A 15,360-nucleotide genomic window follows, 5' to 3' on the forward strand; every position below is an offset into this window, starting at 1 on the left:
TCCTAGACTAGGTCTCAAACATCCATGCCTTCCTTCACATTGCCTGTCAGAGCTCAGCAGCTAGCAAATCTTACAGATGCTATCCTCTCAAAATCTCTCAATGCACCCTTTCCTTCTTATTTCCACAGGCCTTGTTTCTTGTTTCATTCTGATCTGTGTATTAATCTCTTAACCGGTCCTCCTGTACCTGTCTTCTTCCTGACCCAGAATACTTTTCCCCGAACCCCACAAATAACCATCCTGCCACTGTCCCGTGCAAAAATCTCTAATTTTACCAAAAGAAGCCATACCTCCCTCTCTTAGGATGCAAAACTACGGCCCCAGCCAAGCTTTCAGCCAGATTCATTCCATAAATATTTATTTGGGAGCACTCCTCTGTCCCAGGCACTTGGCTAGATAGTAACTAAAGAATAAGATACAAAACAAATTGGATTCCTACCTTCATGGAGCTTACATTTTAATAGGAGAAATAGACATTAAACAAATTAAAACATAAATAAACAGAAAAGCATATAATTACAGTACCTACCCTGGAGAAATAATCACTCGGGTACTTAAAGAAGCATACACAAGGATGTTCATTGCAGCATTTTAAAACAGTGAAAAATTAGAAACAACCTATGTGTTCATAAAAAGGAAAATGGCCACATAAACTACAGTATATCCGAACTGAAGAATATAGACAGCAGTTGGAAAGAATGAAGTGGTGTGGCTAGATCACCAAGACATTGTGGAGTAAGAAAACAAGGCTGCAAAAACGTATGCCATTTTTGTTTAAAAAGACACACACAGGGTCTTCCCTGGTGGCGCAGTGGTTGAGAGTCCGCCTGCCGATTCAGGGGACACGGGTTTGTGCCCTGGTCCGGGAAGATCCCACATGCCGCGGAGCAGCTGGGCCCGTGAGCCATGGCCGCTGAGCCTGCGTGTCCGGAGCCTGTGCTCCGCAACGGGAGAGGCCACAATGGTGAGAGGCCCGCGTCCGGCAAAAAAAAAAAAAAAAAGACACACACAATAATATATTTTCCAAAGTAAATACATGTATATGTATATAATATTTATGTGTGTATATTATATATAAATATATTTACACATATATATATGTATACATGTACACCTATATTTACATTAATACACACATACATGTTTATGTATACATATATGTATGTATACATATGTATATATGTATGGGTATATTAATGTAAATAAATATATTTCCAAAGGAAATACATGTATATATTTATGTGTGTTATATATAAATATATTTACATATACATGTATACATATACAGGTACACCTATATTTACATTAACATACACATACATGTGTATGTATACATGTATGTATGTATACGTGTGTGTGTATATTAATGTAAATATATATGTACACACACATAAAAAATATATATATGCTGATCATTTCTCAATATATACAAATACTGAATCATTATACTGTACCACCTGAAACTAATATAATGTTATATGTCAGTTATATCTCAATAAATAAATAAGAAATATATATATGGAAATACACAAATAAAAGCTGGTTAATTCTCAAGTGTGGGCAAGGATCCAGGACAGTTTGGTGATAGCTAAATATTTTAATTTCTTTACATGTAAAGCATACTCATATGCCTACTAAAAAGAAATTCCAAACTGTTGAATACACTGGGAAATAAAAAAAAAAAACAGAGAATAAAATGTTTAGTATCTCCAGCTACTGCCTTCTGATAAACGTTTGATAAACCATTCTCTGCTTACCTGTCTCCTTGCTCTGCGACGGCTTCCTGTCCCACTGTCACTTTGAATCTCTCCAAATACATGTGCCATGTATGTGCAAAAGTCAATCTGTAGCCATCCTGCCCACTCCCCAAGGACCACTCCGAATGCCACCACCCTCTCTTTGTTCAGTCACTGCTTGTTCACCCCTGCTTTGTGACATCTGCTGGATTACGCTTAGCCCACCTGAATGAATCACACCTCCTTGAAGGGAAGGCCAGTTTCCTCCATGTCACAGTTGCTGGCACACAGGAAGTGTCTCAATATTTAGCTGTTCTATTTAATTAAATAAATATGCTCCCTGAATTCTTTCATTCACTCATGCATTTACTCTCTTACTCAACATTTATTAAGCACCTACTGTGTACCAGGCACTGTTCTAGGTGCTGGGAATGCCGCAGGAAAGCAAACCGATCAAAACGCCTATCCTCACAAAGTGAACATTTAATATTCTAGTGTGTTAAGTAAGTACTATGGAGAAAAATAAGGGGAGCGAAGGGGTCAGGAAACGGAACGGGTAGGTGTGGGAGGCGGGGGGATATTAAATAGGCTAGTCCAGGCCTTCCCTGGCAGACCAGTGGTTAAGACCGCGCTTCCTCTGCAGGGGGTGCGGGTTCGATACCTGGTCAGGGAAGTTCCGCATGCCAAGAAGTGGCCAAAAGAAAAAAAAAAAAGTCTACTGCAGGTTGACTTCATAGGTGGAGACGTCTGAGTAAAGATCTGAATAGGGTTGCAGTGGGAGCCATGTGGGGTTCTGGGGAAAGAGGCTAAAAGGTTGGCCTGCAAAGACCTTGAAGTGTGTATCCAGTGACTCAAGGAACTACCGGGCAGCTAGCATGGTGGCCGAGTGGCTGGCGTGAAGTAAGAAGAGACAACTCAGAAAATGAGAATGGAGGGTATGCATATAAATTGCCTGGGGCCTTTGGGACTCTGTAAAGATAGGATTTTTATCTGAATGAGCCTGAGGGCCACTGAATGGTTCGAGCAGAGGAATGATGACCTGGCTGGGGTATTAAGAGGCTGATTAAACAGATGATAAAATTAAGAGCACTTCTAAAGTAGTAAAGCAGGTAGTCTCCTTCGCTGAAATCACTCAGATATTTAACTGTGTTCATATTTTCAGGCTACGTTTACAATAACAACAACAATAACGAGGACAACAGCAATAGAAGAGATAAAAAGGATAAGAAGGGAGAAATAATTTATTGAGCCCCTGCTATGTGCCAGAGTCTTGACTCCACATCTAATGTATCCAATCAAGCTGTTACTTAGTTCTGATAACCTACCTATACTTATGTAAATATACAGAAATGTAAATGTATATATAAATTAAGTATATTTAAATTCATTTGCCAGATGAGGAAACTACAGCCATCAGAGGTTAACTTGCTTTCTGACTTACTAACTTCTCTGACTTCCTTGAGGTGCTACAACAAAACTAAAGTGGGGCTTCCCTGGTGGCGCAGTGGTTGAGAGTCCGCCTGCCGATGCAGGGGACACGGGTTTGTGCCCCGGTCCGGGAAGATCCCACATGCCGCGGAGCGGCTGGGCCCGTGAGCCATGGCCGCTGAGCCTGCGTGTCCGGAGCCTGTGCTCCGCAACACGAGAGGCCACAACAGCGAGAGGCCTGCGTACCGCAAAAAATAAAAAATAAAAAAAAATGAAGTGAAATTCTCGCCCCGTCTAATTCCAAACCCCATGCTGCCACATGCCATTCTTTTTCACCCTAAGTTGTTTACCTTGGCCTTAGGAGGCTAGAGGGTAATAATAGGGATCATTGATTAAGTACTTATTATAGGCCAAGCACACTGTATGCACCATTACTGGATACCCAGGCAGAGTCAGTACCCTCTTCTCCCAGATTAGAAACCTGCAACTCCGAGCAGTCATATGGATAGTGGTTAAAGGGCTGAGCTCATAAAACTGGGTTCAAACCAAGACTCTGGACGACCCAGCTGTGCCGCCTTTGCCACCTCACTTAAGCTCTCTTTGCCTCTGTTCTCCCCATTTTACAGATGGAGGTAAGAATACTCACTGACAAGTGTATCTAAGAGGAATAAATAAATCCTCACCTGTAAAATGTTTTGCAGAGAATTTGGCACATGGTAAACATTTAATTAAGACACACTATTATAATGAAGATTATTGCCCACGGTCACAGAAACTCACCCACTGCAGGACCCTGCCAGGGTATTTATTCATGGGTTGGAGAAGAGAAGTGTGTTTATAGAGGTGAGAGATTTGTCCTCTCCAGAACTGAGTCACTTTCAATCATCTGAGCGCCCACCCAATGTAGACTAAGTACGTGGAATTCCCTGGAAAAAAAGATACATACCTCAATCTGGGTGATCCTCCAGGAAGTTCGGAGACAACCCACCTTTCAGTGTTCCTTGGGCATCTTCTCCAAACTGAAGGTCAAGCAAGGCCTGAGCGACCCCTGAAGGAGGAGGTCAGAGGTGAGTGGCAGCAGGAAAGGATGTGGAACAGAAGAATCTCCTGACTTTAGGTGTGCCCTCTCAAGCCACGCCCTCCAATAGAATATTGGGATTTGGGAGAAGTGCTGGAGAGGAGATTAAGGTCTGAACCATACCCTTGACAGGCATAGAGTGACCAAAAAAATCCCTGGGTCTAGACTAAAGATCAGAGAGTTGCCCTAAATTTCTGGAGCATAGTTAATCCCAAACCAGCTACTTCACCACTTCACTTGCAGCAGCTCCCAACACTAACACAGCAAGTTTTCCCAGAAACCGGAACTGAATAAAATACAGTCTCCAGAGGCTTCCTGGATCCAAATCCTGACTCCACTGCTCAGCTGCTGGGGGACATCAGCCCGATGATTTAGCCTCTCTACCTCACCTGTAAAATGGGAATGATAGTCCCCAATGCATCAGGCGCCTTTAAGGGTTAAATGGGCTGATGGTGATGAGACCTTAAAAACCTTAAAACTGATTCAGTAAATGTCAGCCAAAACGACATTAGCCATCCGTCTCCCTGTCCTAAATCAGCCCTTCTACTTAACTAATCTCCTTGGCCTCTTTGACAACTTTTTTTCAAACGTCGTTAGCATATTTTGTTGACATATTTTTACAAATACCAAGCCTGCATGTCCTCTTAAAAATATTTTAAGAGATTATGTTTTGTTCCCACTTGCTTTGAGGAACAGCTTCAGCGCCGTTGAGTGGGATGAAAACAGTATAAAAGCAAATGAGGATAATAGGACCATCTTTCCTGAACTTTAAAAAAAAAAAAAAAAGAAAAAGAAAAGAAAAAGCAAAGAATTAAAGATTCAGATCCTGGGCTTTTAAAGACCATCTTGCTAAGTATTTTCTTACCAAGTTCCTTCTTTTTTTTTTTCCTCACCCATAAACACAACAGTAATGAGATAGTTTTTCTTTCTCTCTACTTTCAAAAAAAAAAAAAAAAAACCCAAAAACTCTGTCACATAAATTTCTCCAAACAGATACAATTGAATTTGCTATAATGATTTGTAACTATGTCCTTTAAAGAAAAGAAGTCTATGAACAGAAATAAACAGTTTCTGAAGCAGTTGTATCTGAAGTCAAGGAATTAGAACAACAACGTGTCCCCAAGGAAACAAAATAGAATTTGGACTCCAAGCTAAAATGGCTCTGCCTTAATCCTCTGTTACCCGGTACCATGGGGCTGCGTTTACAGGAAACGCCTGCCACCAGAAGTTTTCTGCTAGTTTTCAACCCGCTTTCAATCGTATTTTTGCATCATCAACTCAGCCATATGGAAACAAATAAAACACTCAGCTTAAAAAAAAAAAATCGTAGAGGGAAGAGATTGCTGACCTGTTCATTTCTACCTTCTCCAGGATGGGTAGAGAGGCAAGAAGAAATGCAGGCTCCCCTCCCCCTCCACGACTGGGCTTCCCGGCTGGGTGGAAACTATCTCATTACCACATTTTCAACAAGCAGACCGGTTTCCTTGTTTAATCAAAGTTAGTTTGTGGTTGTTTGGCAGTCTGCGCTTGCCAGGTTTTTATGGCTATAGAAAATGTGTATTTATTTATTTTGAGATGGCTATGACCATATGACACATGAGCTAGCCTTAGCCAATGATTTATAAGAGCTCTGAAAAGCACTGCCTTTAAACATTTTAATAGAGGCTCTCTCATCCTTTGTAAGTGGAAGTGTAAATTGGTACAGTCCTTTTGTAAACAACTCAGTGAGACAAGTCAAGGGCCTTACAAATGTTCATACATTTAGGTGCAGCAATAACACTCCTGAAATCAATCCCAAGGAAATAACTCTAATCAAGGAAAAGGTGTTATGAACAAAGACATTCATGGCAACAAGACTTAATATAAGGGGAAGAAAAACACACACACACCCTCTCTCTCCACATACATGTGGAAACACACAGAGGAATAGCTAATCATCCAAATTATGCCCCACTTTTGCATGTAGCCATTTTGAAATTAGAAAGTTTTAAAAAAATAATGCCATTGGGAAATAGTTAAAATAGCAAATGGAAAAAAATCAAGATGCAAAATCATATTTTTAATAAACTATGTCTTTTTATTAGTAAGCAAAAAGAGAGCATCTAAGAATATGTAAAACTGTTGAAATTGGTTTTCTTATCGCGGAAATTTTAGTACGGACTGCGCATCATGTGATACCGAGGGCTTATTGTTCATTCGTTTGCTGTGATAATGGCATTTTGAGTTACTAGTAAAAATTGACATATTTTTTAGAGATATATATTGTAGAGTATAGGAGATGAATGGCCTGGTATGTTGGAGTTTATAATATTTAGCAAACTTTAAAAAGGAGAGAATTGAAGCAAATGTGTTTTACATCTTGAAACTGCAGAACTGAGGTTGGGCATGGGGGCTTCACTATTCTCTCTATTCTTATGTTCATTTCAAAATTTCTATTAAAATTTTTTAAATGGTTGTTTTTGATCATGGGATATGCATGACCTTTTTCTACCTCCTATTTTTCTTGAAATATTTTCTCTTATATGCCTGTATTACCTTTGAAATAAAACAAATTAACATTTATTTTACCAAAAAGAAATTTAAGAGTTGACAGTCCCATGAGATGTCTTTATTGCTGTGTAATAGTAATGAATCCTCAGAATGCTCTGATAAGCCTAGGTACCTTAAAATGTGAGCTCATAAATGGTCCAAATCCTCTCCGTGGGTTGCACCACTGTCTGAGACTATGCTGTAAATATGATCAGCTGATAACAAGGCCAGCTGCAGCAAACCATTTTAAAGATTAGGAACCATTTAAAAACACACACACACATACCACCTCCTGTCTCTTAAGTGTTAAGTGGTGAGATACTCTGGTTTTATTTCCAAAGTTTCATGCAATAATCATGTAAGCAGCAAACAGCGCAGAGATCCACATACCGCCAAGCTGACTCAGAAGGAAGGGTTCCACATTCCTTAATTAGCAGCATCAGAAAAGCACCACTTCCTGCAGTGGAGTTTCCCATTTCGCCAAGCTACTCTTGGCTCAACACACCCCACAAGTTCACGGGGAGGATTTCCATAAAGTCTGGAAACATAGATAGTGTTATTTCATTTATTTTATTTTATTTATTTATTTATTTTTATTTTTTATTTTTTGCAGTATGCAGGCCTCTCACTGTTGTGGCCTCTCCCGTTGCGGAGCACAGGCTCCGGACGCGCAGGCTCGACGGCCATGGCTCACGGGCCCAGCCGCTCCGCGGCATGTGGGATCTTCCCGGACCGGGTCACGAACCCGTGTCCCCTGCATCGGCAGGCGGACTCTCAACCACTGCGCCACCAGGGAAGCCCTCATTTACTTTATTAATTTACTTTACTGTTTTTTTGTTTTGTTTTATTTGATTATACCATTCTATTAGTCTATTCTGTTGTATTCTAATTTTTTGCAGATTGAAGAGGTTCATGATGATATTATGCATTTCCTTCTTTGTTTCCAGACTTCACAGACACCCTGTAAATATTGAGATCAAAGTTGGGAGCAGAAGAGATGAACAATACACCAACTTGAAAATACAGTTCTCTTGGTTATTAATAGTCCAAAGATTCGAAGTACTGGGCCAGAAGTTTCTTTTTTAGTACCATTTACTTAAATTAAGTTTCTGGTTTGTATTAAAATTCTCTAGCAGGTCTCTTATAGGGAGCAAGAGTCTGAGGGAGGCTTCCAAACAAGATTACACAGTTTTCCAAGGTGATATATTTGATCATCTTCGAAAAGGCAGGGGCATCACTGTTGCAACCTTAATTGAAATGTCAAATTCTCTGGAAACAGTCTCCTTGTAAATGCTGGACTTAACCCTTGTCACCATTATTTGCTTTGAACTTCAGAGGTTTTGAAAAAATGTAAAATAACCCAAATAATTGACAGATAATTGACAGATTTGACAGGCACTTAAAAACTATTTGGAAAACATTATTTTGCAGTTTGAGGGATCCTAAATCTGCTCTATGACACAATATTCCATTTTTCTACTTCAGACTTCTCTTCCTTAATCCATGTCTTTTCAAAGACTCCTTCTTTTAGCCCATCAGGTTGATAGATTTATATTTAGTTTTTAATTAAGTATCTTAGCTGTAAATAAGAAGACGTAAGAAAAGCTCATAGCCTTAGACTACAAGATAAAGCAGGTGTCTGCCTTAGTGGCAAACCTGCCTTCTTAGGGGTCTAAGAGGGAGCAAAGAAGGCCTACTTAGGAATTTTATTTCTTCTGAAGACATCCTCTGGCATTTGAGAATGTCTGAGGCTGTTTAGTGGGTAAACTAACCTTTGATTGGGTCTCTTAAGAATGAAAGCCTTTCCTTCTGACCCCAGAGAGTAATGAATTACTTCTAATACTACATGATAAATTATGATGAAAACTATTTTTTTTTAATTCATGTGCTTTAAATAACAATGATGTCAAGTAGAGTTGAGAGCCAAGGGCACTGGATAAAATTAAACAGACTTTGGGCTTTTGCTGTTCTTGGATCATATAAGAGCTACAGTTTGACTCTATCCCTGACTCAGTTTCCCTGCTTATATCACAAGACACTAGGAGGGTGCAGGAAAAGTGCCCCATGACCATGATACTGTCTTTTTTTGGCCGTACTATGCAGCACGCGTAACTTCCCCCAACAGGGATCGAACCTGTGCCCCCTGCAGTGGAAGTGCGAAGTCTTAACCACTGGACCACCAGGGAAGTCCAATATTGCCTTTTTGGAGACATCAAGATGTCATAGATATTTCATCTTGAAAATAACCATTTATAAACATAGTAGTTGGACTTCCCTGGTGGCGCAGTGGTTAAGAATCCGCCTGCCAATGCAGGGGGCACGGGTTCGAGCCCTGGTTCAGGAAGATCCCACATGCTGCAGAGCAACTAAGCCCATGCACCACAACTACTGGGCCTATGCTCTAGAGCCTGCGAGCCACAACTACTGAGCCCTCATGCCACAACTACTGAAGCCTGCGCTCCTAGAGCCCACGCTGCGTGACAAGAGAAGCCACCGCAATGAGAAGCCCACGCACCGCAACAAAGAGTAGCCCCCGCTCGCCACAACTAGAGAAAAGCCCGCGCACAGCAACGAAGACCCAACGCAGCGAAAGATAAAAATAAATACATAAATCATTTTTTAAAAATAAATAAATAAATAAAATAAACATAGTACTTTGGGGACTTCGCTGGTGATCCAGTGGTTGAGATTCTGCACTTCCAATGCAGGGGGCACAGGTTCAATCCCTGGTCGGGGAACTAGGATTCCCGCATGCTGTAAGGCACAGCCAAAAAAAAAACCAAACAAAGAAAACAGTATTTTGTAAGAGAATCCTGAACCCAAGAAGCTGTCTCCTTTCACCCTCAAAGAAATCAAGACTGAAATAGAACTGTTCTCATAAACATTTTAGGGATATTATTTATATCTGAGTTTTTGCTTGTGGAAAAAGATATCTGAATTCACTCTCAAGTTTTGTCTCTTTCCATCTCTGTGTGTGCCCTCCTCTTTACTTCTCCAAGTTATGAAAGATTTTATGTGTTTCTGAGTTTTCAAGTATGCAGCTAAATACTGTAAATTCATCAGAGAAATACTGGAATTTCAACCTGTAATAATTCAAAACTTCTTTGAACAACAGGCACCCACCATTCATGTATATTCTATTGTATTCTGGTCACATAGAATCCAGTGTGACTGGTGCCCACCTGGAGTTGTTCGATGGGCTGAAATAATCTTAGCAAACTTGCAATGGTTTGGGTACAACCACTGCTCCTTGTCATTTAGCTGGGCCTGCTGCTGGTGCCACCATCTGTTAGATAGCGACTCAAGAGACCTCCTGGACTTGTTGATATTTCTTCGCCTTATCGGTGCATCATAAGTTGGAGTATTTCCTTAGTCATAGAGACTGGCCGTTTATTGGGATGTTTGCAGTAGGAACTACAGTTGAAGATAACAAAATTAAACATGAATGTGAAAAAATTATATATTCTTTCTTCTTGAGGGCTTAAGATTGGTTTTGCTATTTTCTGATTCTTACTATTAGTTGTTTTTAGGAGTAGAGATCTGATTTTTTTTTTTTTTTTACTCTTTCCTATGACGTTTGAATGTTTAAGTTTTTTGAAAATATTTACATTTTCTGACCAGCCAGCATAATATCTTCTATGGTTCCTAAGATGAAGAAAATAAGAGAAAACTAGAGAGATTTGGCAAGCAAGTACGTAATAATCTGGCAAAGAAATTCTTGAGCGAGAGTATATGGGTTTGAATTTACTGGAACATTTGAAAGCAATTAAAATGTATTTTCCCCCTCAAACTTATTTTTGTCCTTTTTACTTTAAGCACACACAGGCATACAACTGAAAAATAACATTGCAATATAAATGAATCATTAAGCTGATTGAGCCAAGAAGCTACCGCCAGGGATCTTTATAGACTAGTAGATGGAGTGTCTGTAATCCATTCTCAGGCTTTTTGTAGGTGTCAAGACCAACTCTTTAAGAAAAGCTGACCAGATCCTCAATATTCAAGTTGAATTTCTATTTACTGACTGATACAGAATATCCTGCATAGTGTTAAAAATACCAACTTCCAAATAGTTGCTGAAATGTTATCTATATGGTTAAAGTATGCATAATATATGTTGAACAGATGTAAATAGGATACAGCAGAGGCCACAGTAGATGAATCAGAATTATTCAGGATAAGTCCACAGTAAGCAGAAGAATACTGTTATTAGGTCTGTGCACCTGCCATATTTTAATTATAAGAGTTTACACATGTTACGGTATCACTGAGGAAAGACCAGAGGATACATTCTAGATACAATATAGAATGCGTAAGAGACACTTTTTAATGTTTATGATTAGAAGGACTTACTGTTCACTACAGAAAATTTGAAAACTGAAGAAAATACCATAAACCCAACGCATGACCCTCAGAAACAACCATGGTTCCAACATTGGTATGTTTCCTGGCAGCTTTTTAAAAATGACACAGTACTTGGTTCTATTCTGCTTTTCTTCACCTGATCCTTTACAACGATGATTTTTCTCATGTGTTAAAAACGTTAGCTTCTTAAATCATGCCTTGTTTTCTTTCTCATATAAATATTTATAAAACACAAATGCTGTACACACTCCTCCACCACACCCCTGCCCCCAGCTCCTTTTGGTCTTTCAGTCAGCAGAATGGTGCAGAATATCTCCGAAAAGTGAAACAGAAAAGAAAGAAAAAAGAAAAAGGTTTCACTGACAGCTGAATTAAAACCATAATAGGTAAAGACCATCATACCACTGAAACTCTTTTTTCCCTTTGTATCTTAAGATATTTCAGAGCAAACTATCCAGGAATAAAGACCACAAAAGAGGTATTCACATTGTAAAGGAGAACCAAATTGACAGGGTAATTATCTCCTTTAAAAAATCTTCACCCTGGTCATAGTGGAGACCTCTAGGGAGGGGACCTGGGAAGGGGTGGGGGTGGGGGGAGCATAGTGGGCAGGGGCTAGGCTTTTTCTCTGTGTCCCCTTTGTACCTCTGGAATTTGATATGAGAGGCAGGTATTAGCATGGTAGAAAAATACGACCGTAGGTTTCTTTTAAAGTCCAGCAAAACATATGGCTGTATTACAATCTTAAGGGACCAAGCTCCTTAAATAAAAGCACACCATCTCTGCTTCTCAGTACCTAAGGTTCTTAACCACTGCTCCCTTTTCTCACTTTCCACTTCGGAATCAAACTTCATTTGGGGAGGGGTGGTGCACAGTAACTACAAATAGGACACCTGTTCCATCCTGTCCGCGAGTAAATTGTCAGAGCAGCCTTGACAACGCCCCCAAAGCTAGATTATCTAATTATATAAAATACAAACACGTAAAGATGGTTATAAAATGAATCTTTAGAGCATTTGTATTTGTTTCTACTCTAAGCGTTTTCAGCATTTCTCCAGCACGTCGGACCTGGAAGACGGTGAATCCCTTCCTGGAAGGCAAACGGATGTCGGATTTGCTGGCGTCCACAGTGTGAGATGCTGTCTGTCGTGGGCGCCTCGCGCCAGCAGGGCATCTGCCTGTGATGCGCTTTCCCTGTTCCTGCCTGCTCCTCCACCGGGGGTATGAGTAATTTAGACAAGTTTTGAAGCTTTAAATCCATTCCCTTCCTGAGTCAGTGTGGACTTTGCCCAGTCTATTTCCTTGAAATACTTCCACCACACACGGACGAGCAATCGCATGGAAGAGCAGTTTCTTCTGGAGCCCAAAGTGGATCAGATGTGCTCACACGGAGGTACAAAGATGCGCAGTTCGGGCTTCCCTGGTGGCGCGGTGGTTACGAATCTGCCTGCCAATGCAGGGGACACCGGTTCGATCCCTGGTCCGGGAAGATGCCACATGCGGCGGAGCAACTAAGCCCCTGCGAGCCACAGCGACTGAGCCCACGGGCCTAGAGCCCATGCTCCGCAGCAAGAGAAGCCACCGCATTGAGAAGCCCGCGCACCACAACGAAGAGTAGCCCCCGCTCTCCCCAACTAGAGAAAGCCCATGCGCAGCGCAGCAACAAAGACCCAACGCAGCCAAAAATAAAAATTAATTTTAAAAAAATGTACAGTTTGAGCTTTTCTTGCAAAATGAGGACGAGTGATTCCAGCTTAATTCACAGTATTAAACGAGGCAAGATTTGTGATTTGATATATAGCATGAGAATCCGCTATGGGGCCCCTCTCCTTTTTTGTTTTTTTTCTATTCTATTTCAATGTGAGCCTCTGTCTGGCTTGGAGCGCTAGCCAGGGACACACGTAGTGATGAGCCCACAGCCTGAGCAGGGCAGACTCCTGAGACCAGAGTAGTCACGGAATCAGCCCCGATCTAACACAGACGTGAGTGACAAAAAGTTTGATTGTGTAATTTTCTCGGTAAGATGACCTGAGGCTAGTGTCTTGTTTGCCTTCTACATTCTAGAAAATGTTTCTAATGGGTTTTGGATTCTTCCACACTAAGCATTTTTTTTTTCTTTCTTCTGCTTGTTAATGGGGCCTGAACTGTGGTGCCTTATAAGATTGTATTCTGAGAACCTGCTGTGAAAGTTGGGATTTTTCTCTCCCTCCTCTTTTTTTCCCCCACTGCTTTAAAAACAAGATAAGCCTGTATGCAAATAGAGTCCACGGTAACCACAGTAACATTCTCAACCTTATTTATTGAATTGCAGAGTCTTCCTTCGCCGATTAAGCTCTATTTGCATACCTTCAACATTAGAAACATTTATTCCAGTAATGAGTCATTGGAGACATCCTCAGGGTTTATAGCTCTTTAGCTGGATTCTACAGTACTAAGGCCGGAAAAATGGGTGTCTTCTGCGTTACAACTTCAGGATTTTTTTTGTACAGAGAGAGACAGAAAGAGAGTTTTTTGTTGTTTGGTTTTTTTAATTCTAAAACTGAAATATGCCCAAATGAATTAAAGATAATATTTGAAACATACTTCATTATTTATTTCATACACTAAAGAAATATACTGTATAACCTTCTCATTCTGTATGAGATAAAGAAGTTGCTATTCTCTTCTTGTCTGAATAGAACTAGTCTTGTAAAGGAGGGTAATAGCTTTATATTTTGAATATTTTTTCCAGCTCGATTGAGGTATAATTGACACATAACATTATGTAAGTTTAAACTGCACGTGTTAATTTGATACATTGTATTTTGCATTTTCAAATCAAAAAAAAAAAAAGGAAAGAAAGAGAGAAAAAGACAACCTCAATGCTTTTCTCAGAAAGAACAGGAAGCCTGAAGAAGGAAGTATGTGACAGTTTATTTTTCAACAAGTACACGTTATCGAGTGAATGAGATTCCTCTGGAAGCTATAAAAATGAAGATTGGAGGATGGCTGTGTTCAGATAGCCCAAAAGGCTCCTCAATATTTAGAACTATTTTTTTTGTAGCTAACTTACTAATGAACGTCAATTATTGCACTTTTCCAAAAGGAAACACTGAGTCATTCATGAAATGATCTAAGATTTCGAAACTTGCTTACACCATTTTTTTTTCTCCTCCTTTCCCACCTTGCCAAAAGCAGGCTCAGAAAAGCCAACCAGTAACCGTGGCCTAAATCCAGAGAGCTGGCACCCAATTAGCTCAACACTGCAGTAATTTCACAAAGGCTCCTGCTGCCTGGAAGGGTTACTGTCCCACCAGAATGGCAGGCTCGGAAGTGCCTCCCCAGCCCGCCTGGGTCCAGCGTGGAGGGGTCTCTGTCCGCCCTGCTCTGGAGGGCCTGTGATTAACACATTCTGGCACAGTCATTATTTGGCCATACCTTGGCCTGTTTCCAAGTTTCACGTGGAACAGCAGATGGGCGTGGGCCCACAGATAGGCAGGCCCGTGTTCCTAGGAGGCATTACATATTTATGGCCAGAGCCCTAAGAATTTGGCCAGAGATGGGGTACAGGATGAGAATGTGTTTGGCGAGGAAATACTAACTTCTCGATCCATTTATCAAGACTGCTTAAGCTTAGGCCATTAACCAGTGTCCAGAAACAGTCGGCAAATGTTCCGAGTCAGGAATAAACTGTGAGCGAGGCGGCTTTAACCTCGGGACAGCTGAGGAAGCGTATTTCTAGGTACCTGTTTTTTTTGTTGTTGTTGTTGTTTTTATAAAATTATTTATTTATTTTTGGCCGCATTGGGTCTTTGTTACTGTGTGCAGGTTTTCTCTAGTTGCGGGGAGAGGGGGCTACTCTTCGTTGCGGTGCGCGGGCTTCTCATTGCGGTGGTTTCTCTTGTTGTGGAGCACGGGCTCTAGGTGCACAGGCTTCAGTAGCTGTGGCACAGTAGCTGCGGGCTCAGTAGTTGTGGTTCGCAGGCTCAGTAGTTGTGGCGCACGGGCTTACTTGCTCCGCGGCATGTGGGATCTTCCCAGACCAGGGCTTGAACCCGGAACCCCTGCATTGGCAGGCGGATTCTCAACCATTGCGCCACCAGGGGAGCCCTAGGTACCTATTTTTAAAAACATGACTTTAGATAAATCTGCAAAGAATTTAACCACCCAGGTTTCTGAACAGGCTCTGGGAAAGCAGCTCATTTCATCTTTACAAACAACTGTAAGTCCATGTAGGTAAGTAAT

Source organism: Globicephala melas, chromosome 15, assembly GCF_963455315.2.
Source record: "Globicephala melas chromosome 15, mGloMel1.2, whole genome shotgun sequence".
Classification (NCBI taxonomy): Eukaryota; Metazoa; Chordata; class Mammalia; order Artiodactyla; family Delphinidae; genus Globicephala; species Globicephala melas.